This window comes from Camellia sinensis, chromosome 2 (genome assembly GCF_055761805.1).
Source record: "Camellia sinensis isolate YWXY chromosome 2, ASM5576180v1, whole genome shotgun sequence".
NCBI lineage: Eukaryota > Viridiplantae > Streptophyta > Magnoliopsida > Ericales > Theaceae > Camellia > Camellia sinensis.
This window is the reverse complement of record NC_138962.1, coordinates 41,663,726-41,688,006: the sequence shown is the minus strand read 5'-3', so window position 1 is coordinate 41,688,006 and position 24,281 is coordinate 41,663,726. Positions and strand designations below refer to the sequence as shown.

General features: G+C 34.9%; 1 pseudogene across 1 annotated transcript; it reads right to left on the bottom strand.

The window, feature by feature from the left end:
• On the bottom strand, positions 1-14,526 carry LOC114323299 (disease resistance protein At4g27190-like; annotated as a pseudogene). Its single transcript, XR_014360840.1, has 2 exons — positions 13,713-14,526; positions 1-3,053 (listed from the first exon to the last, which is right to left on the bottom strand). The product of XR_014360840.1 is annotated as a disease resistance protein At4g27190-like (transcript).
• Between the last annotated feature and the right edge of the window lie 9,755 nt (positions 14,527-24,281).

Genomic DNA, 24,281 nt, shown 5'->3' with positions numbered 1-24,281 from the left:
TCGTAATTTTCACCCTTAAAAAAATCTAACAGGACGTTGCAAAGTTGGTTTTTTGACTTTTTTTTTTTTTTATTTTTATTTTTATTTTTATGAGGATTAAAATCTCGGAAGATCCTTTTAACCCGCCTCTTTTGGGAGACTAAATAATCCTGGGAAAGAAAGGTTGAAGAGTGGTTTTGGTGAGGGGATTATAACATTCCAAAGATTCCCGCCATTCTTCTTCTCCATTAATGATTCGAAGAGCAGGTGGTGCAGAAGCTTGCTTACCATCCTCATTCATGTGCAAAGAAATAGGCAATCTCCTTAACATGGGACACCCCCATATCTCAATTTCTTGCAGAGATTCACAGACCATTATGCCCTTGTATATGCTCTTCAGTTTTGGTAGAAATTCTAGATATAATTTCTTTAAATTTGGGAGTGTGATTGTGTTGCCATCATCTTCACGATGCCCCCCTCGATCTCTCGTCTCTACTTCTACTATTATCTCCTCCACATTCTCGCAGAATGCGACTTCAAGATACTCAAGGTTTGGGAAATTCTGCAACAACAGGGCAGGGAAAATATTCTCCATTCTCGGACATCTCCAGAACCACAATATCTTAAGGTTAAATGAAATGTTGTGTGGTGGAACAACTCTGTCAAAGAGTACCCTAAAATTGGGTAAATTATCAAACCATAATTCCTCAATCGTTGTTAGCGGGATGTGGTAGTCTTCTGAAAAGCATGATGATGATGATGATGATGAAAAGACGGATTCAAGCCCATCACACTCTTGGATTTCAAGTTTTCTTAAACCTCTTGCATCCCTTAACGACTGAATATCTGATAAGCTAATGTGATTGTCCCATCTTTTAATTCTCAATTCCTCTATGTCGCTGTGGAGCACTACGACATCTACTCCATCACTTGACAAATATTTAGACTTGTACACACAAGTGAGTCTCTCTTTATCAACAATTCCCACCTCAAGGCTGTACCTTTCCAAACTTTTGCATTGCACAGATTTCACATACTTTGTAAGCTCTTGCACATTGTGAAACTGAACCTCGAGATCTTTTAATTGCTTCAAGCACAACAACTCTTCTGCCGACACTTTTACTTTTGTTCTCTGAATTCTAAGGTAATGGAGTTGCGTGAGTCTGCATAACTTCCGGCAAGGAGACATACCTAGGATGTCATTCTCCGAGAGTTCAAGCTTTCTGAGATTAACCAATTCTTCTATACCTTGGGGTACTTCTTCAATCTTACTATGAGTTAGTTCGAAATGTTCCAATGCCTTTAGTTTCTCCAGTGACGGCACATATTTTAGTTTATAACAATGACGTAGCAACAGTTGATGCAAATTCTCCAACATGGAGATGGAATTTGGCAGAGACTCTATGGCAGTGTAGGACAAATCCAACACCTTGAGACGAGGCATATGCATAAAGAAAGAATCTGGAATCCAAAGTACTTCTGACAAATTGACTTCCAATAGGAAGGTGGTGAGGTGAGGCCAAATGGGTGGATCAGAAGGAAGTACTTCAATATCGTTGCACATTAAGGAAACCCTCTCAAGATCCTCAGACCAGTCTTTATGTGGAACTCTTTTTAATCCCTCACCAGCTCGGACCATGAATCGAGGATTAGTTGATGTTATTTTGAGAGCCATATCTCTTATCAAATCATGCATCTTCACAGATTCTTTCCATTCACCTTCTTCCAACAAGTAGGTATTAATGAGTTTATTCAATATAGTGTGACCTTTGCTGTACATTGATTCTCTATTGCCCGTCTCACGTATTAGTCCCTCAGCAATCCAATACTCTATCAGTTCTTCCCTACCAATGTTATAGTCTTCTGGATACAATGCACAATACAAGAAACAATGTCGTGCTTGTTCATCTTTTAGGCGACTATAACTAAATTTAAGCCGCTTAAATAGCCCTTTCTCTTTGTCCATAATCTGCTCTGCGTTTCTCCACTCGTGAATTTCATTCACTCCTTTCATACTTCTAGCTACAGTAACAATTACAAGGGCCAGACCCACACATTTTTTGGCAACTCTTTCTGTAGTTTCTTTCACTTGTGGATCAAGCACTGTCTGATGTTCTTTAACATTTCTCATAAACAGATTCAGTGTTTCAGCTTCCGTGAGACACTCCACTTCAACATTTACGCATTCCATCTATCTAGACACTTCTAACGATCGCGTAGTTAACACTAGTTTACATCCGTTATCTCTGGTTGGTTCCGGAATACCCACCTCCTCCAGAGGAAATGCTTTCCAAAGATCGTCTAAGATGAGCACATACCTCTTTTTTTGGGAAAGCATGTTATGTATTTCTGATGCTGTACGCAATTTATCCTCATAATCAGAAAGACAAAGATTCAGTTTCTTAGCTATCTACCTTTGTAGATTTTTGATCTTGAATGCTTTAGATACTGTAACCCAAATAACATCATTAAAGGTACAAGTTTCAACCAAAAGTTGATTATTGATGTGTTTCATGCTGGTTGTTTTGCCAACTCCCCTCATTTCCCGAACACCGATTTTTCTAACCGCATCATCCATCAAGAAATTCCAAATTTTCTCCTTGTTCCTCACACTTGTGGTTTCAGCCAAAGATTCCGTTGCTGGTATGGCGTGTCCACAAGTTGGATCATCAATTAGCAAACCATAACAAAATCCACCATTTTCATGCAATTTTTCCACCTCTTTAATCGTCTCCACTACACGCTTTCCCAACTCTGCTCGTTTGAAGGCATCTTCAATCCTCGTACTTCTGGCTCTTGTCTTTCCAAAGTTTGGACATCATCTGTTATCCTTCGCTCATCTTCTTGCCAAAGTTTAACTTCAACCCTTCGTCTTTTCCTTGACCGCTGCTCTGCATAATTCACTTCTTCATTTATGTCATTGTTTCGGCCATTCAATTGCTCTGTCTTCCTTTTGAGAGTTTCCATGTTAGTATCAAGGTTATTGTGATATTCAATCCATGGTCCAGTTAAATCACACAAATTCTTCCCAATTTCAATGGCTGAACGAATGTTTTCCATGGTGTGGCCTATTCCTGCAAATACGGAAGAGAATTGTAGTTAACAGGAAAAATTCTAAAGAAAACTTCAATATTGATTCTAATGGCTGTTAGAAAGCAATTTCAATTTTGATTTACAAAAGCAAGAGAAAGAAAAACATGCTAATTTATGCAAACTGATTTCACATTCACCTCCAAATAATAGAAAGTCAGTCTTTGAATTACTGACAAAATAGTGATTGTGCTAAATAATAGCTAGTAACAATGAACCAGCATTTATGGTGTTCAATAATTTCTGTTATGACATTGATTGTAAATTAGCGGATGATTTGAAACACAAACAAGAATAAGATCTATGCCAAAGTTTATCTGCCCAAGCTCGACCCAAGTTAGGTGCGAATTGACCGAGTTGCCCAAGTTGCACATAAATTTAAGGTTTATTATTATTATTATTATTAAAAGTGCAATTAAGTTAATTAATTTATAAAAATTCAACTTCGTTTATATTTTTTTATTAAATCATAAATAACATCAAAATAAATAAGTTATATAATGCGAGAGATAAAAAAAAATAAATTGAAGAACCGATGTGATGTCATTACAATTTCTTGGCCAAACTCTAACACTCTTTTAACATCTTTTCCAAAAAAAAAAAAAATGATGACCAAACTTCAAATAATAGAAAAAGAAAAGCAAGAACTATTCCATTACCAAATTAACACTTAACATGTTGTCTCCTAAAATTCTAACACAAAAGTAGTGGATCCTATGATTTAGACCAATAACTACACATTTGGAGCACCACCTAGATATGTTTCAGGAGTATTGAATAACTTTCCGAAGCTCACTATGCTGCTTCAGAAACATATGCTGAATGTAGTGGAAAACAAGGTAGAGTCAACATATATGCAGTCCGCACACTCGATGCATATGCAATTCAAAAAAATAATAATATTATCAGAATAATAACAAAGAAAAATATACGTATAACATGCGTGTGCAGTTCGAAAAAAAATAATATTATAAGAATAATAACCAAAAAAAATATATATATACAAACAATATGAGTTGCTCAAGTGGTAAAAGTTGTTTTTATTAAACCTATGGTCATGGTTTCGAGACCCTTTCTCCTCTATACATAATTTTTACAAAAAAATATGAGACATAAACCCAAAATATGACAACAGGAGACACAAATGTGTTAACACAATACCACCAACAAGCAGCCATTACTTTATAATAGTGAGACAACGCAAATATTGGGGAATTTTGGAAAAACCTAAAATATGGGACACAAATGTGTCAACACCACTAGCAAACTTCACTTTATATAGATATTTTGGAAAAATTCAAAATGAGACATAAATGTGTCAATACCACTAGCAACCTTTACTTTATAATAGTACTGGCGGTCCGTAAAAGTTCACACCCACAATATGCATGTGTAACTCAGAAAAAAAAAAAAAAAATTAAGAATAATGACAAAGAAAAATATACATATAATATGCATTGTTCAAATAGCAAAAGCCGTCATTAAACCTATGGTGATGGGTTTGAGGCCATTCCTCTTCTTTACATAATTTTTTACAAAATTCACCAAATATAAGGATATTTTGGATGTCAATAACACCATTACAAAATTCACCAAATATAAGCGTATAAAAATTTGGAAAAACCCAAAATATGAGACACAAATATATGAACACCACCAACCTTCACTTTATAGTAGTATAGGGTATTTTGGATGTCAACAACACCATTACAAAATTCACCAAATATAAGAGTATTTTGGTAAAATCCGGAAAAACCTAAAATATGAGACACAAATATGCCAATAACACCAACCTTCACTTTATAATAGAATAGAAGATAGATAGATAGGTATAGAAGATATGACTTTCTTAGCCATCCAAAATAAATAAATAATTAAAATTCTACACACAATAATTTGATAAATAAATTTGTATTAATTTATTTTAAATTAAAAAATCAACTAAAGTGATTTACTTTAGTCACTCTAGCGAGAGAGGTCTATTTCTGAAACTGTTTATTGGCCAAAGCTTTAATCTTTTTGGGTCAAAATGACATTATTTATCCAAAAGGACAACTATCTGTTCAAAAGCTTAACTATCTATTTGGGTTTGGTTTTCAAATTTTTAAATTTTTTTTAGAACTAAAAATTAATTTAGTAATGAAATGAAAAAATAAAAACGTCCAATTAGAAAGCAATATTGGGTGATAGGTCAAGGGGATAAAGTGATATTGGGTGATAATCTATGATGCACGGACATGGACACCGGATACGATATGGACACGTAAATACGCAAATTTTCAAAAAATAGGAGACACGACATGTTGGGACACGTTTAATATATATAATTTTATTTATTTATTTTATATCCAAAATTTTAAAAAATATTAAATTTTATAAAATTACAATAATAATAAAATTAATAAATATATTACCTAAATTTTTTTAATAAAAATTGATTTTTTTAAATGAAAATAATTTATTTTATAAATTTGAAAAAAAACATGGATATAAATAATAAAACAAAAGAAAAAAAAAGAGAATAAAAAGAAAAGGGTGGAGTGGAGAGAGAGTAAATGAAATCAGATGAAGAGAAGAGAAGAAAGAGAAGGAGACAGAAGGAGAGACGAAAGAAGATAGAAGACAGAAGTCGAAGACAGAGAAAGAGGAAGACGAAGACAGAGGAAGAGGAAGATGAAGAGAAGACGAAGACGAAGGCAGAAGAACAGAGGACCAGAAGAGAGAAGAAGAACAGGTTAGGGTTTGTTCTCTCTGTCCTCGATCTGTCTCTCTCTTCCCTCAATCTATCTTCCTCTCTCTCCCCTCGATCTGTCTCTGGCTCTCTCTCTTTCTCCTCTCCAACAGTTCTAGGGCTTCTTCGATCCACCTACGTGTCTGAATCGTGTCCTCGCGTGTCCAACCTCGTGTCCGACTCTGAAAAATTCTGAAAAAAAGGGGAACACGTAGGGGAGAGTGTCGGACACGTGTCCACAGCGTGTCCGACATGTGTCCGTGTCCGTGTCCGACACTCATACGCAAGCCTCAGGGACGTGTCCGTGCTTCATAGGTGATAATTCATGGGGGTAAAGTGTAATTTATCCTATTGATGAAAGGGTATTTTTAGTCATAAAGGTCCAAATTGAAAAAAAAAAAAATGGTAGATGAGGGAGGTTAGTTGTTAAAATTTTTAGTTGAGGGGAGTAAAGTGATAATGACAATAGTTGAAGGGGATAATGTGTAATTTACTCTAAATATTAAGAAAGATTCCGACTGATGATTGGTCATCTTATTTAGACATCATTAGATCTAGAAAGTGAGTCTACAAAGTAGACTTGTATATTATTTTTCTTGAGAAATTAAATGATTATTAAAATATTACTCAATATAGATCAATTAACTTAATAAAAAATTATAGAAGACTAGTTTTAATTAAACATATTATTCACTTTTCATGAACCTATGTAATAATTTAAAATATTGCTAATGTTCTTATGCTCATAAAGTTTCACAAGTAATTCAATTAAAAATAAAAGATAATTGGCTATATAACACGGGAAGGCCTAGGGTGTGCACCCCTCAAGGGTGCATACCATATATACCCTACTATAAATTAATGTAATTTTATCACAAAATTTTATAATATCAACTATAAAATACGTAATGCCGTCACAAATTAATGTAACAAAATGTCCGCAATTTTGTGGTTCATGTAGCAAAAGTTTATGGTTTAGTTACGATATTTTTTAGGGCAAACTTCACTTTATCCCCCTGTGGTTTGGGCCGGGTGCAGTTTACCCCCTTGACATTCGGAAATCACCACATAACCCCCCTGTGGTTGATGGACTAAAACGCACAGTTAGCTTTTCTGTCTAAGATAACAGAATGTGAAAGTCACGTGCCTTTATAGAGACTGAGTCCGTTTTTATGACAAAAATACCCTTTCTACCTCTTCAAATTTACAAAAGATGCCATTCTATTTTCAACCTTCTTTTTCTTCATATCTCTTTTCTCTCTCTCTCTCCACCCCTCAAACCACCGCCCATATCCATCCTCTCTCGCAGGATGAACAAACATATCTCTAATCAATTTTACAAACACATTTTTGATCATGTGTACATATATATATACATATATATATTTTTCTTGATCATGTGTATATACATATACATACATACATATATATATATATATATATATATATATATTTGTACACATATACAAATCCAAACCCATTTCAATTTTTTTTTTTTTATTGAAAAGAACTAAAATTCCTCCCATACATATACATATATACATATATATATATATATATATATACATTTTAATTTTAATTGTTTTTTTGATTGAAGAGAATTGAAATTCCTCCCATACATATACATATATATATATATATATATATATATACAAATCCAAACCCATTTTAAATTATGCTTTTTTGGATGGAAGAGAACTGAAATTCCTCCCGTATGGCTTGTCGATCTCCAATGAAGTGGAGAACTTCATCTATAACGCCAGCCACTTCGGAGCCATCTATTCTTGATTTATTCAAATCTATTTTTGGGTAAAAAATTAGGCTTTTGATTTGGAATTTTTTTCATGATTTCTTTCAAATTAACATTGTTTTGATTAGCCTTTTGATTTCTTTCATGTTTTTTGTGTTGATTTAGAGATGATTATTATTGACCCAAAAATAAATAAATAATAGAAGATTAGAGTCACAAATTGTTGATTATGCAAAAGTCGTTACGGAGCTTGAAATGCCAGAGCGAAAGTAAAGGTGTTGAAGAAGAAACTTAAGTCTGAATTAGAACAAAACAAGGAACAAAGTTGGAAATGGAGAAAGAGAGAGAGAGAAAAAGATGAAGATGAGATTGTATATGTATATATATGTACAAATATAAAGTTTGAAATGAGGAGAGAGAAAAGAAGAAGATGAAGATGGAGAGAGAGAGAACTGGGTTTCCCCTGAAATAGAGAGAGAGAGACGAACAAAATGAAGATGAGGGTATAATTGTCAATTTACAACTTCTGTTAACAAAAGTTAATGTACATTTTAGTCCATCAACCACAGGGGGTTATGTGGCGATATTCGAACGTTAGGGGTGTAATCCGCAAATGGCCAAAACCATAGAGGGGTAGAGTGAAGTTTGCCCTATTTTTATTACACCAATTTATGACAAGGTTACTCATTTTATAGTTGATGTTACAAAATTTTGTAATAAAATACACCAATTTGTGGTGGGTGCATATGGTTAGTTTTAATAGAAATTGCTTTCTAGAGTTTAAATAAATATGATGAATGATTTCTATTTTATAAAATTTTATATTTAAAAAATACAAAATTTTCACTTCCTGTGTAGCATGGGTCTATTGCTAGTAACATTATACTAGAAAACTCAATAATAAAAGTTTAACATTTCATAAAAAAGAAGATGAATGCCATGTTTGGTTTGTATTTGTAAAACAAGTTTGAAAAATAATTTTTTGGAAAGAGTTTTTACAAAATTTAAAAATTTGTTTGGTTGTATCCTTTGAAAATAGTTTTGGAGTTTGAGATGATTTAATTTTTTTTTTTTTGTAGTTGAATAGATTGGTGTGGGAGAAAAATTAATTGAATGATGTTTAAGATATGAGAGAAGGAGAGAGGAGAGAGAAAAAGTAATTGATTGATATATAGTAGAGCGAAAAATGATTTTGGATTTTTTTTTCAAAAATTTTCAACCAAACAATTTAAAAAATTTTTTTTTCTCAAAAATTGTCTTTCAAGAGACAAACCAAACAATGCCAAAGAGGTCTATAACAAACCACTTTGTACTCTATAATAATACATTAACCAGTTTTCTACCCGTGCAATTTAAATTTAAATTGGGGAATTTGGTGATAGACCCCCTACTGTTTAATTTGTCTTTCAAAAAGATAATAATTATATAGATCTTTTCAAAACTTCTTAAGATTTTAAAACTTGTTTCTTTTACTATATTACCCTCATATATATATATATATATATATCAACTTTCCTGTAAAGTCATCTCTAGAGTGTATTTCAGAGTAAAATTTATTATGATTTAAATTAAAATTTTATATCGTTAAGCACATATATTGCCTTAGAAGTAAAATTTTACTCTCATTTCATCAAACAAAAATAGAGTACATACCAGAGTAAAATTTTACTCTCATTTTATCAAATAAGAACAGAGCACATACCAGAGTAAAATTTTACTCTTATTTTGTCAAACAAAAAGAGCACATACTAGAGTAAAATTTTACTCTCATTCTGTCAAACAAAATCAGAGCATACTAGAGTAAAATTTTACCCTTATTCTGTTAAGCAAAAACAGAGGACATACCAGAGAAAAAAATAGAGAAATAGATAGATAGAGAGAGTACATATATTGTCATAGATCTGGTTCAAACCAGAGTAAAATTTTACTGCCTGAAAAATAGAGCATGATGAGGATACAGAGAAAAAGAGGGAGAGAATATATATCTGAGATGATAGATCTCAAATCTGAGGTCATCAATCTCAGATCTGAAGTCTTGGACACTAAGGATGACGATGGTGGCATCGAATAGAACTGGTGGTTGAGAATCTAGTAGTGAAACGGCGGTGGCGGTGGTGGTGGCGGTGACAAACAGCATCGATGGTTGAGACAGTGTTGGTGGAAACGACAGAGGTGGTGGAAATGATGGTAGTCATGGTAGTAGAGATGGTGGTGGTGGTGGAGAGAGCTCTTAGAAAGAGATAGAGAAAGAAAGAGCTAAGAGAGAGATAACAAACTGATGGAGAGAAAGAGGAGAAAGATAGAGAGTGTGTATGTGAAAGGGTAAATTTGTCACACAAAATATAAATCTGAAAATTTTTGTCATTTATACAAGACTTTATAATTATGAGGGGGTTTTGAAAGTATAATTTTTTTTTTTTGGGTCCTTTTAATATGAAAAGGAAGGTAAGAGGGGTTTATGGCCAAATTTCCCATTTAAATTTTATGTAAATGTAATTTTGTAATATTTGTACAATCATTTTTAAGTTGCAGAATGTATGCATGTTGAAAATTAAAACAATCTTATCATATAAGTTTATATCAACTTTAATCAAAATTACAAACAAATAGTTCAAACTTAGCATGAACTACTATGATTGATGTGTTTCTTTTCCAAGAAGAAGAATCCAACGTGTTTACATGTCTTACTAACTCAAAATTAAATATAAACAAATTATGAGATTACATAACATATTTGTCTGAAGAAGATAAACGTATAAAGATACTATCTTACATTACCGTCATAAAATATATTTTGCACCTAAAACGAGAATTCAATTATGGTCCACTTACTATGGTACGAAATTAGGATGTGTATTTTAATAAGAACAAATACAATACCAAAAAACTCTTTTGAGGAATGTAGTTTAATGAGGGACAAAATTTAACTACATTAGTAATGTACCACATAAAAGAAAAAAAAAAAGAAAAGAATAAAAAGTCTTGTGTGATGTAATAGAGTTTAAATCTGGAATAATAAAAATTTTCAACTACCAATCATTTGCAATTTTTGTTTAAGGAGGCTCAATAATTTCTTGTTTGATGAGCAGTAGAAACTATATATGTATTTTGAATATTTGACTTATATATGTAAATAATGATAGAATTGTAATTCATGAGAAAAAGAGTTAGTTACTAAATAATAATTTAAAAAAAATATGAGCTTCTACTCAAGGAATATGAGTTTCTACTCAAGGAACGTATCTACACCACAAGTTTGTACTGAGGTTTATAATCTAATTTTGAGTTTTTTTTTTTTTCTTGAACAAAAAATAATTGAAAGAAGAAAATAATCAAGCAAACGATAGAGGAAACATCATTGTATATGGCCCATTCATTTTGTTACTCAAGATGGCAAATAAAAAATTTCCTCTTTACCAAGAGACATAAAAATTCTCTTGAGCCCGCATTTTGTGTTTTTTAAGATTTTTAGAGGTGAACCCACGTAAAGTTGCTAATCGTTCAATAGCCTTAGATAACAACAATGAAAAAAGTAACTAATAAATGCGCATTGTCTATGGTACATGAAATACAACTAGATTTATAAAATGCTCAGGAAATATGGAAAATTATTAAGTATTCTCAGAATATCACGTGTTCATATTCATTCATCAATCATTATTCACAATGTCTCTTCATATTCCTCAATCATCTAACACAAAATCATAATATCCTACATTCTTCACCAATTATAATACTATAAAGTATTACGTGACCATACGCTGAAAGTACCAAATAATCATCCAATATAATATACTCCTTTAGTCTTTTATATTTGAAGGATATATATAGGGTTTATTAGAGACTCTTCATCTTTTCCATTTTCCCATTAAAAAGAAAAAGAAAAAGAAATAGAAATAGAAATCAATGCCCAGGTAGAAAGAAGAACGAAGTCTAAAAGACACAAAACAAAAGGAAATGCATAAAATACAACAGGAATACAAATAATACTAATAATAATAATAATAATATGTGCTATTCTTAGCTAGACACATGGCGCATTTCTAGACTATACTTATGAAATGCACAACTTTACTTATATACTATATGATGTCCCTGGTGACACGTGTATCAGTCATGAACTATGAAGTATAGATACTTTTAAAAAAGAGACATATTCATATCAGATATTAATACTCTCAAATACGTAGCAGATATTTATTAAGAGTATTAGCTACTTTTTAATCAATTTTTCATTAATTCTAATGTATCGGATACTAATTTTTTTCATCGGACACTCCAAGTCTCATATTATTTATTTTATAGAATTAGAACTGTAGCATTTATTATCTAACATTACAATATACCTTAAATGTGAGGATAAATAAAATCAGCTTGTTTGGTTTGGATTTTCAGGATTCACTTTTCAAAAAATTAAAATTTTTTGTTTTCTGTATTTTTTTTTTGTTTTCATTGAATTTATTTAATATTCTAAGCAATTGTTTTTAATTTTTAGATACAGCTAACATAAATACACTTAAAAAGTATAATATTTGTGAATTTTTTTTTTAGAAAATTCACTAAATACCAAAAATATAAAAAAAATAAATAAATGAGAATTCAATACATTTTTCGTATTCTTGTGAATTTATTAATTTTTTAAAATATTTTACTTTTTAGATACATCCAAGTAAGGTGTATCTAAAAAAGTAAAAAAAATTACTTAAAATTTTAAAAATATTCACTAAAAACAAAATAAACATTCAATTTCCAGAAAATTAAAACCAAACACACTAAATAATATTTTTTTCAATCCTTTGCTTAGTTCTTTGATAAGAAGAATATAATATGTTAAAAGTAATAGAATTTATCAAATTGGAGTGTCCTTGTTGTATTATGCATGTCCCATATAATTACATAGAAAGTAAAAATTAACAAGTGAATATAATAATAATAATAATAGAATTAAATATTAATAAATAAATAAATAATTAAGTAAAAGGGAAAAACATATGGACAAATTCATGTGGATTGTTCTATTATTGCGATATAAACATATTGGACTTGATATTGAAGCAAATTATATGTAAAACCTATTGAAATTGAAGAAATAAATTAGCTAATGACTTAAATTAATTCCTAATTCTTAAATATTAATATTTTACATTATAAAATTACAGTATAGTTTTTAACATGCTTGAGCTTGTGTAGTTCACTACCAAGAATTGAAAAAAACAAACGTATCATAATCGTATCTATATCCTACTTTTATAAGTTTTATTGTATTTCATATCCGTATCGTATCCTATCCATATCTGTATTCATATGTGTTTCCTAAGTCACGAAAATTGGCTCTTCAAAATTTAAAATAAAATTGCGTATATTTTGTTCCCTCCAAACCCCTACTAAGACTACAAATTTTTTTTTTTTTGACTAGTTAGTTTTCTTATATTATTTCAATATTTAAATGTGTTTCCCTAGTTTGGTTATTAGCCTATTTCATTCAATATCTGGCTTATTTTTTATTCATTTGGACTACATAAAATTGGTATTTAGGTAACAAACATAAAATTAACAATAAATTAGTTCTATATTATAAAACAATGATTAAAAATTAGATCGGAGGATCGGATTTGGATTGGGATTCCACGATCTTATGAGATTCAACTATCAGGATCAAAAGTATACAAATATAAAATTTATAGTAAATTAGCTCATATAATACAAAACAAGGATTAAAAATTAGATTAATAGGATAAATCCAGATCGGGATTTCATGATCTTATGAGATCCAACTATCAGGATTGAAAGTACACACAAAAAAAAAAAAAAAACAATAAAATTACCTCATAAATTACAAGGATTAAAAATTGAATTGGTAGAATCGAATCTGAATTGAAATTTCATGATTCTATGAGATCCAACTATTAGGATCGAAAGATCCTACTTGTAACTTTTTTTTTACACTATCCAAATCTATTGTATCCAAATGGATCGTAAAATTGTAAGATTATAAGATTCGGATTGAGATTCAGGTAAGCATGGATAAAGGAGAGGAAAAAACATTAGATGAAAAAGGCATAAGAGTAAATATGCATATACTACTACACTAAGATACATGTCCTTGAAAAAAGAAATGATATATATATATATATATATATATATATATATTTAACACTTTACCTTTCAAGCGAGAGAGAAACCAAGATGCTTTGCTAGAAGAATCTAAAAGAAAAGAGAAAAAATAAGCAAAGAACAATGATAGAGGCGTGGTTAAATTCTTAAAAACAACCAAATTAAGCTGTTAAAATGCTTATAAAACTTCAAGCACAGCACAGATCAGGAATTTTTTTTTTTTTTGAAATCATACAGACAAGATCTCACACAATGACAATTGTAAAGTGATAAAATAAAAACAGTTTTCATACATTGTTGCAAAAAATCAAAAAGCAGATCAAGTCCGTAAATTCTTCTGAGGGGTTTGGAAATTTCAAATGGAGAAAGAACAATTGCAATGGAAAAGATAGAAGGAGAGTGATGGAAGATATAGTGTGAATAACGAGGTCACTATGATGCGAGGAAGGAACTGGGAAGACTTTTGTGATGACTTTTGTAGTGAGAGAACAATAATTATGAGGAAGGAACTGGGAAGGAGAGATTATTCATTCATGGTCCCAATGGCACCACGTCACTTCCACCACGTGGTGCCACAGACCTATCAAAAACTGACATCTGGTACAATGTGAGTAGACCCAGCCAAATCAGCTAAGGAAAATAAATGGTAGCTCGAAATTCGTGGCTCGATTTTGGCTCGAATGGCAAAACGACGTCGTTTTGCCATTTTTTTTTCTCTTCTTTTTCTTCGTTTTCTTTCTCTTCCTTTTCTTTATTTCTTTTCTTCTTCTTCTTCGTTGAACATAGGCGAGAGAGAGTAGGGTAGAGGCGAGAGAGAAACAGAGCTCGTCGGACACAGCTCGTCAGCGTCGTTGAACACAGCTCGTCGGCGTCACAGCTTGTCACTCGTTGCTCAGCCCCGCCTCCGCCTCTGCCTCCGCCCGCCGCCGCCTCCGCCTCCGCCTCCACCTCCGATTTTGATGGCCCCCTCCAGTCCAGTTCTTCTTCTCCTTCTTCTCTTCTTCTTCTTCTTCTTCTCTTCTTCCTCTTCTTCAAATTCGGGCCAAATTCGAGCCTCCGAATTCGAGCTACGAATCAGAGCTCATCAGCTAAAGCATAACCAAGGCAAACGTTTAGCCTACAACTATTACAATTGTTTGTTGAAATGCCTGAATGGAGTATTGTTTCATTTTAGGTTATGTTTTACTAATTTTCTGATTTCATTGTGGCTTGAGTTTCATTTTCATTTCTAACAATTAAGTCGGAATTGTCAAAGTGAGAATTAACTACCTATACCCATTGCAGATCTGAACAAGTGAGGTCTTCCTCTTGGCTTAAATCACAAAGGAGACATTTGGCTTGACTTTTTTACGTGGATGTGTTTGTAGTGAAGCCACTAGATGACATATAATTGTATCCCTTGAAAGGAAATTTGAAATCAATTGTTAGGTCCCTAAGTCTTGTCAATTCCACGAACAAACTTGTGTAATCGAGTTGTAATTTCTGTGCTGTTTTGTGTTGCTCGCTCGAGCGAAGAAGGCCTCGCTCGAGCGACGGACTGTGTCTGGCTGCAAACCTGAAAGAGGTCATTGTGCGCTCGAGCGAAGCATTGGAGGCTCGAGCGAAGAACTGCGTCTGCATACAAACCTGAAAGAGTTTATTCCTCGCTCGAGCGAAGACTTTGTGGCTCGAGCGAAGGTACTTATGGAAGTCACGCGAGATAAGCTTCTCGCTCGAGCGAGATAAGCTTCGCTCGAGCGAGCTTCAGAATCCGGAATTCTATGAGTAGTTGGTTTCTCCAAACTTTAGGATTACTTTTTAGATCTACTTTGAGATTTTCTGAGGTTTTCTTGTGGAGAGATTTTTGTGAGTTTTTTCCTTGATGTTTTGAGAAGAGTTCTTCACTCATGATCTAAAATACATACATCAAGGAGTTGGTTTCTTTAAATTTAAGAGAGAGTTCTCTTTGGTGGATACCGAAGATTCAGACGTATAGTTTCAAAAGGCGTTTGATTCTATACGTAGTCGTTAAATCGACAAGTGAGGTTGTGGAATCAACTTCAGGATTGATCAGTTCCGAGACGAAGTCGTGGAAAAAGAGTTACAGAAGATTCGAAGACAGATTGACTGAGTTGGGTAATTTGTATGATATCTTTGTAATCTTTTTACTTCAGTAGTGGATTGATTAGTGGCGTTTCGCCCGTGGTTTTTTAATCACAGTTGGAGGTGTCCAATTGTGGTTTTTTCCACGTAAAAATCGTTTGTGTCGATTTATTAATTATTCTGAAAAACAAACAATCTAAATCACTTTCGTAAGTGCTTGTTGATTTAGATTGTGTGTTTTGGATTTTTGGGATTTGGAATATTTTTAATCTTGATCTAATCACGAATCACTTAGGATTTTCAATTGGTATCAGAGCGGGTCACTCTTTTTTTTAAAAAAAATATAGGAGTGTGATTTTGTGTGACTAGGATTATGGATTCTATTCGTGAAGGTAACTCGACCCATAGACCACCTTTACTCGATGGTACAAACTATTCTTACTGGAAAGCTCGTATGAGAGCATTTTTAAAATCCATCGATGAGAAAGTCTGGCACTCCGTGATCTATGGGTGGAGTGAACATACTATCACCATTGATGGTGTTAATATTCCTAAACCCCTTGATAAATGGGACACAATTGATTACCAAAACTCGAGTTGGAACAGTAAGGCTCTCAATTCCCTGTTTTGCTCCGTCACACCTGAAGAGTTTCGACGTATCTGCACGTGTGAGGTAGCAAAAGAGGCTTGGGACATTTTGGAAACGATTCACGAAGGTACGACTTCTGTCAAAAGGTCAAAACTTCAACGTCTCACCTCCGCTTTTGAAACCCTTTTTATGCGCGATGAGGAGACGTTTGATGATTTCTATGCAAAACTTAGTGATATCGTGAATTCCTGTTTCACACTCGGGGAAAAAATCCCGGAAGCTAAAATTGTTGGAAAAATTTTGAGGTCTTTACCCGAGAGGTTCCAACCAAAAGTGACAGCCATTGAGGAGGCTCAGAATGTTGATACCCTCAAGCTTGATCAATTGGTTGGAAACTTGCAGACTTATGAAGCACACCAGATTTCAAAGAAAAAACAAAAAGAAAGTGTGGCTTTCACTAGTGCTCATGAGTCTGCAAAAACTCCAAAGGCTGAATTTGATTTAGAGTCTGAGATGACGGCTATGTTTACTAAACAATTTAAAAAAATTTTGAAGAAAAAGAAGCCTAATTTCAGAGACCCTATTTCAAAAGACAAGAGTAATGAAAAACCCAAAACTTTTCCACCAAAACTTGCTTCAAAAACTGAAAAGAAGATTGTAAAGGGGCAAGGGGTCAAGTGCTATGAATGTCAAGGTTTTGGTCACATTGCCCTTGAATGCCCTTCGAAAAAGAATCGAAAGAAAGTCTACACTGTAACTTGGGATGATGAAAGCGGGTCGGAGCAAGAACCCGAAGAACCTGAATCTGGAGAAGACGGGGATAGTGCCTTCATGGCATTTTGGTCTACTTTGACACCACCTCTTCCAAAGCCAGCAGAGTTAGCTCGTGGTCAGAACTTGCATCTTCCTCCCACATTTGACGGGAGTAACTACCTGTTTTGGAAAATCAGAATGAGAGCTTTTCTGAGAGCTTTTGATCCAGAAGGCTGGCAGGCCATTGAAGAAGATACAGATAGGGCTGACAATCCGAGCAATCAGAGAGCCCTGATCACTATTCGTGGAGCAATTTCTACTGAAGAACAGCAACGGATTGTTCGTTGCACAAAGGCTAAAGAGGCATGGGAAATTTTGAGCCAATTCCATGAAGGAGGAAATTCACATTCACCACCATCCAGCAACTTTTCAGTCTTAGTTGCTAGATTGGAAGAGGCAAAGGAGAATAAAGAGCAAAAAGAGGATGATGAAACATCTGATGACAATGATGAGATCAATGGCGATGAACTACAACAAGCTTACGAAAAGCTATACGAGGAATCTCTGAATTTATCCAAAACCAACGACAAACTCTCTCTCAAGATCAAAACATGTGAGAGTGAGAGTATCAGGCTGAAAGGAGAACTTGTAGCAGCAAAGCAGAATATCGTCAAGATCTCGAGTGACAGGCAAGACTTATGTGGAAAACTACTATCCTGTGAAACTGAAAGGAATGAACTTCTGAAGGTGTATTCCACATATGAAGAAAAGCTTGAAAGTCTTGAGCTGTCACAAGCCAGATTGGAAGAGATAGTCTGTCAAAAGGATGAAGAGCTCCGTGTTGCTAGAGCCACTATTGCCATGTGGAACAAAGGTTCAAAATCTTTAGAAGACATCCTCGGGTCTCAACAAATGGGTTGCGACAAAAGCGGGTTAGGCTATGGTGCAACAGCTCACAAGGGACAGGCCTCTACTTCAAATGACAAGAAGACTCAAGCAAAGGGAAAATTGAAGGTAGACCGGGCTGATCTCTCTCTTCGTCTACCTAAAGCTGGTAAGATCAACAAAAAGGAAGTAAAACCGGTTTTTATTTGTCATCACTGTGGTAGGTATGGCCACATTCGTCCTTATTGCTATGAATTGTTTGGTAAGGTGTCTCAAAAGAGTAGAAATTCAAATACTTTTTGGGCTAGGAGACAACCTTACATGTCTAGGCGGAATACCAAGACTAAAAAGATTTGGGTGAGAAAAGATGATTTGACTTGTTTAGTTGTTCACACTGCTCTAAAAGCATGTGATTCACACATGTGGTATCTTGATAGTGGGTGTTCTCGTCATATGTCCGGTAACAAATCCTACTTCATCTCCCTTGAAAAATATGAAGGAGGAATTGTTACCTTTGGAGATGGCGGCACTTTGAGAGTCATTGGTAAGGGCTCTATAAGTGTTGCTGGTCTTCCCAAGCTAGATAATGTTCTACTAGTTGATGGTCTTAAAGCAAATCTTTTAAGCATTAGTCAAATGTGTGATTCCCATCATGAAGTATTGTTTTCAAAAAATAAATGTGAAATTTTGGATAAAAAGGGAAATACTGTCTTACATGGGGTTCGCACATCTGATAACTGCTATGGGATTGTTACTACTAATGATCTCACTTGTCACTCTGCCATCATTAGTAACATTGACCTGTGGCATCAAAGATTAGGTCACATGAACTTCAATGACCTAACTAAGATAGCCAACAAAGAGCTTGTGAGGGGAATACCTAAACTGGGTAAGAATTTGAGCCATGTGTGTGGACCATGTCAACTTGGAAAGCAAACCCGTGCCCCTCATTAAAAGGTGAATAGCTTTACAACCAAACGTCCTCTCGAATTGGTTCACATGGATTTAATGGGTCCTACTCGCACTGAAAGCATCGGAGGTAAAAGATACATTTTTTAACTGTTGATGATTTTACTCGATTTTCATGGGTAAATTTTTTAAAGGAAAAATCTGATATGTTTGATGCTTTCCAGGCCTTAGTCTTTAAAATCCAGAATGAACAAGGTATTTCCATTGATCGTATCATAAGAATCCGAACCGATCATGGTCGTGAGTTTGAAAATAGTTCGTTTTCGGATTTTTGTGATATACATGGAATTAAGCATGAATTTTCTGCACCCATTACTCCACAACAAAATGGAGTTGTTGAGAAGAAGAACAGGGTTGTTCAAGAAATGGCTAGGGTCATGCTCCTTAGTAAGAAACTTCCTCCAAAATTTTGGGCCGAAGCCATAAATACTACTGTTTATGTCATAAATCGTGTGTATTTAAGGCCCGGCACTTTACAAACTCCATATGAATTGTGGAAGGGCTTGAAACCTAATGTAAAATACTTCAAAACTTTTGGGAGTAAGTGTTACATCTTCAAAGATAGAGAGCCTTTGGGCAAATTTGACTCCCGAAGTGATGAAGGTATTTTTCTAGGGTATTCAACCACTAGTAGGGCTTTTAGAGTCTATAACCTGCGAACTTCATCTTTAATGGAATCTATCAATGTGGTTATAGATGACACAGGTGCACCTACTCCAGCAACAAATGAGGATGATAATGATGAGTCTCCAATCTTGGATACGGAATCACAAAATCAAGGAGAAGGTGCGGACCCATCACAAGAAATGGTTACAGAACCATCTTCACAGGTAAGGTCAAGTCCAAAAAGTGCTCCAAGGGATATCACTCCTGTTGCCCCTGTCACCGCAAGTCCTGAGCTTAAACCATCAGCTAGGGTGAAATTGAATCATCCAGCTCAACAGGTGATTGGAAGTGTCTCGGATCGAATGAAAAACCGAAAACAGATTCGGGATGAGGTATCACATATGTATTATGTTTCATTAATTGAACCTAAGAATTTTAAAGAGGCCTTGCTAGATGATAGTTGGGTCAATGCTATGCATGAAGAATTAGGTCAATTTGAACGTAACAAAGTTTGGACTCTAGTTCCCAGACCTAGAGACATGAATGTGATAGGTACCAAGTGGATCTTTAAAAATAAATCTGATGAGAATGGTACAGTTGTTAGGAACAAAGCTAGGTTGGTTGCTCAAGGCTACACATAAGTAGAGGGTGTTGACTATGATGAGACGTTTGCCCCAGTTGCACGTCTCGAATCTATTCGTATTCTGCTTGGTGTTGCATGTTTTCTTGGCTTTAAATTGTTTCAAATGGATGTGAAAAGTGCCTTTTTGAATGGGTACTTGAGAGAAGAGGCATATGTTGAGCAACCAAAAGGGTTTGAGGACCCTAAATGTCCTAATCATGTCTACAAGTTAGACAAGGCTTTGTATGGATTGAAACAAGCCCCTCGAGCTTGGTATGATAGACTTACTACATTTCTTCTTGACAATGATTTTCAAAGGGGTAGTGTGGATAAGACTTTATTTGTGAAACATACTAAGTCTCATATTCTTGTTGCTCAGATTTATGTTGATGATATTGTGTTTGGATCCACTGCTGAACATCTTGTGAAATATTTTTCGGATTGCATGACACATGAGTTTGAGATGAGCATGATGGGAGAGTTGTCTTATTTTTTGGGTCTTCAAATTAAACAGTCTCCTTCAGGTATATTTGTGTCTCAGTCTAAGTATGCGAAAAATCTTGTGTCTAAGTTTGGTCTTGAGTCTGCCAAACATGCACGCACTCCCATGAGCACCAGTCTTCACCTCTCCAAAGATTCCTCTGGTATTGATGTTGATCCTACCCTTTATAGGAGTATGATAGGGAGTCTTTTGTACCTCACAGCCAGTCGTCCTGATATTGCTTTCAGTGTAGGTGTTTGTGCCCGTTACCAAGCTAGTCCTAAAGAGTCTCATCTACTTGCTGTCAAACGCATCATTAAATATGTTAATGGGACTTTGGGGTATGGGGTTTGGTTTTCTACTGATACTACAGTTGAGATTACTAGTTTTTCTGATGCCGACTGGGCAGGATGTGCTGATGATAGGAAAAGTACATCCGGGGGGTGTTTTTACCTTGGAAATAATCTGGTTTCTTGGCATAGTAAAAAGCAAAATGCCATCTCTCTTTCGACTGCTGAGGCTGAGTACATTGCTGCAGGGAGTTGTTGTGCTCAAATGTTGTGGATGAAGCAAATGCTTCATGATTATGGGATAGAACAGAACACTCTTACTCTTTTCTGTGATAACACAAGTGCCATAAACATTTCAAAAAATCCTGTCCAACACTCTCGCACCAAACACATTGACATTCGTCATCATTTTATTCGAGAGTTAGTGGAAGAGGGCCTTGTTGTTCTTGAGCATATTCCCACTGAGCATCAAAAAGCTGATATTTTTACAAAACCCCTTGATCTTCTTCGGTTTGAGTTCCTTAGAAAGACCTTGGGTGTCATGCTCGATCACTAGAGTGTTACTTGTTTCTTGAGTAGGTGTAAATGTTTTTGTCTTATGAATGCTTGGATGTGATAATCTCATTATCATTGATATCTGTTTTACTTGCATCCAATTTTTTTTACACTACTCATGCTGCTTACAAGATCTCATTGTTCATTGGTCATAGCTCATTTTGAATGCCCATGCTCATTAACCTCATGATCTCATTCTGTACACATCCTTGAGATTAATTGTTGCAGGGGTTTCCGCACATGTGATCAAAGTTCTCTATGGACCACTAACAGTGTTTCTTGTACTTTTACAGTGGAATTGACCGATACTAGCATATCATGGGTGATGTTGAGTCTCTTAACCATCTACCATCTGTTTTCACTTCCACGGTTTCTCCTTCAGTTCCTTGAAGTCCGAGCATTAGGAAAAGGCTACCTCAGAGGCACTAACCAGGCCATCCTTTATGATTTCATTCTTCTCTGGTTTGGTTTCCATACTCTTGAGAGTGAAAGCCACCAGTGAGTGCCCAAAAAAAGAAAAAAAAAGAAAAAGAAAAAAAAGGGTTTCTTTGATTGAGGGGGAGCCTCCTCATTTACTCAACAAATACCCCGTGATTCCTAGTGGTTTGACTTTTCACTGTATTGTTGAGTTACTCTTGATGGAGGTCCAGCCATCCGATCACTACTAGGATTAACTCTAGCTCAGTGACCTCTCATGGATTGCACACACACACTTTTTATGTGAGCTCTCATATTGGATTTTGAGTTGTACATTCTCATGTAGCTTATGATCATTGATTATATTTTATCTGCTTTGCTCATGATTTCCAGTGTCATTTTTTTTTTAAAATTGCAAGTTCGCAGGATTCATGAATTGCGGATTATTTCATCTTAGCATTCCCTTTTGGCTAAATATGATCATCTATTTTTGTTTCAGGTCTCACCTCTTGATTTTGGGTATAGTGTTGTTTTTATAAAAAAAAAAAAAAAAAAATTATTTTGGCTTTTTTTTTTCTTTCTTGGCTCGAGCAACAATTTCCTCGCTCGAGCGTGCTTTTGCCACTGCATTAGACCTGAGAACATGTTTTTTTGGCTCGACCGACCCTTTCTTAGCTCGAGCGACCGCCTGGGCATTTTTAGCTCTCGATCGAGCGAGAAAGTATTCGCTCGAGCGACCTTTCGCGGTTCAACTTCTGAATCTGTGCCTACTCAGTTCATTTTTTCCCCCTTCGTCTTTTCTCTCTCTCTCTCCCCTAGGGTTTTTCGTGGTTATCTTTGCTGCGATCTTCTGCTAATTTCCCTCTTGATTTTGGAGTTTTTTTTTTTCTGTTTCTTCATCTTCTCTCTCCGTTTCTGGTAAGTTTTTTTTCTTTCTTCGTTTTGTTTATTTTTTTTGTTCGTATGGTACTTGGGTTGAGATGTGGTTGTAGTTTTTCTTTGTTAGACTCTAGGTTTTATTTTTGTTGGTTGTGGTTCTTCCCTCTAATTTTCGAGCCTCACTCTTGCATCTAGGGTTCATGATTTTGTCTATTGCACTCTCCATTGTGCTTAGGGTTTACCATTGGGGGTTTGTTAGAGTTTAACATTGGGGATTTCATTTACATATACATATATTGCCATTATGTGATTGTAATCTGTTTTCTCTCTATTGTTTCATCCATTAATGTTTCGATTCTATAATGGCTGTAATCTCTTGTTTTCTCTATGGCTGATTGTTTGTCTCTTTAGCACTGCTAATCATTTCATTTCTTTTATGCTAATGTTACGAGTTTCACTGCTTTTCTAACCCCTGTTGGACTAATTTGTTTTAACTGGCTCTTTGTGTTTTGTTTTGGGGGTTTTCTGGTGTTGTTTATTGGATGTTCCTTGTCTTTCTGGGCTCTTGTCTATGTTGCTCTGTTTGGGTTGTATTAGTCATGGCCGAGTCATCCAAGCGCCGTAAAGCTACGGTTTCTCGTTCTTCCTTCAACTCTGAAAAGTTCCCTTCTAAAGAAAAATCTAAGTTGTTTAGGGAGTCTTTTGCATCTCGTAAAGTACATTTAGAGCGCAATATCCTCCCAAATGCCTTTGAGGTTCTTCCCATTCGGTCTTTATTTGATTCATTAGGCGGAGATCAAGTGTTGCATTTCTCCGGGCCACAAAATTTGAGTCTCATCCGGGAATTCTATTGCAATATCCATTCCATTCGCAACTGTATCTGCCTGTTGATGTTTGATGTTTTTGGGTCACTCCCGGACAAAAAGGGGGAGTAGTTTTGGGGTACTCATGAGTTTTTTTTTGCAGATGAGCATTTGGATGTTTATATTTATATGTTGTGGCTATTATTGATATGGATATTGGGCGTTATATGTTTTTATTTTATATCTTGATGGTTTGTTTTGTTATGTTACATTTCAGGTTTGATGGAGTTAGATTTCATTCCAGGTTTTCCTCAAGTTTGGTTTATTGTTTCAAGATGATTAGTTCCAGTTTGTTTTGAGATCGGTTGCATAGTTGGTTTGCCTTGAGTTGTAATCGTTTTAGCTAGTTCGTTTGCTTTGAGTTGTAATCGTTTCAGCTAGTTCGTCTGTTTAGGAAATTGTGTTAGGAAGTTTTGTCCGGGTATTGACAAAGGGGGAGATTGTTAGGTCCCTAAGTCTTGTCAATTCCACGAACAAACTTGTGTAATCGAGTTGTAATTTCTGTGCTGTTTTGTGTTGCTCGCTCGAGCGAAGAAGGCCTCGCTCGAGCGACGGACTGTGTCTGGCTGCAAACCTGAAAGAGGTCATTGTGCGCTCGAGCGAAGCATTGGAGGCTCGAGCGAAGA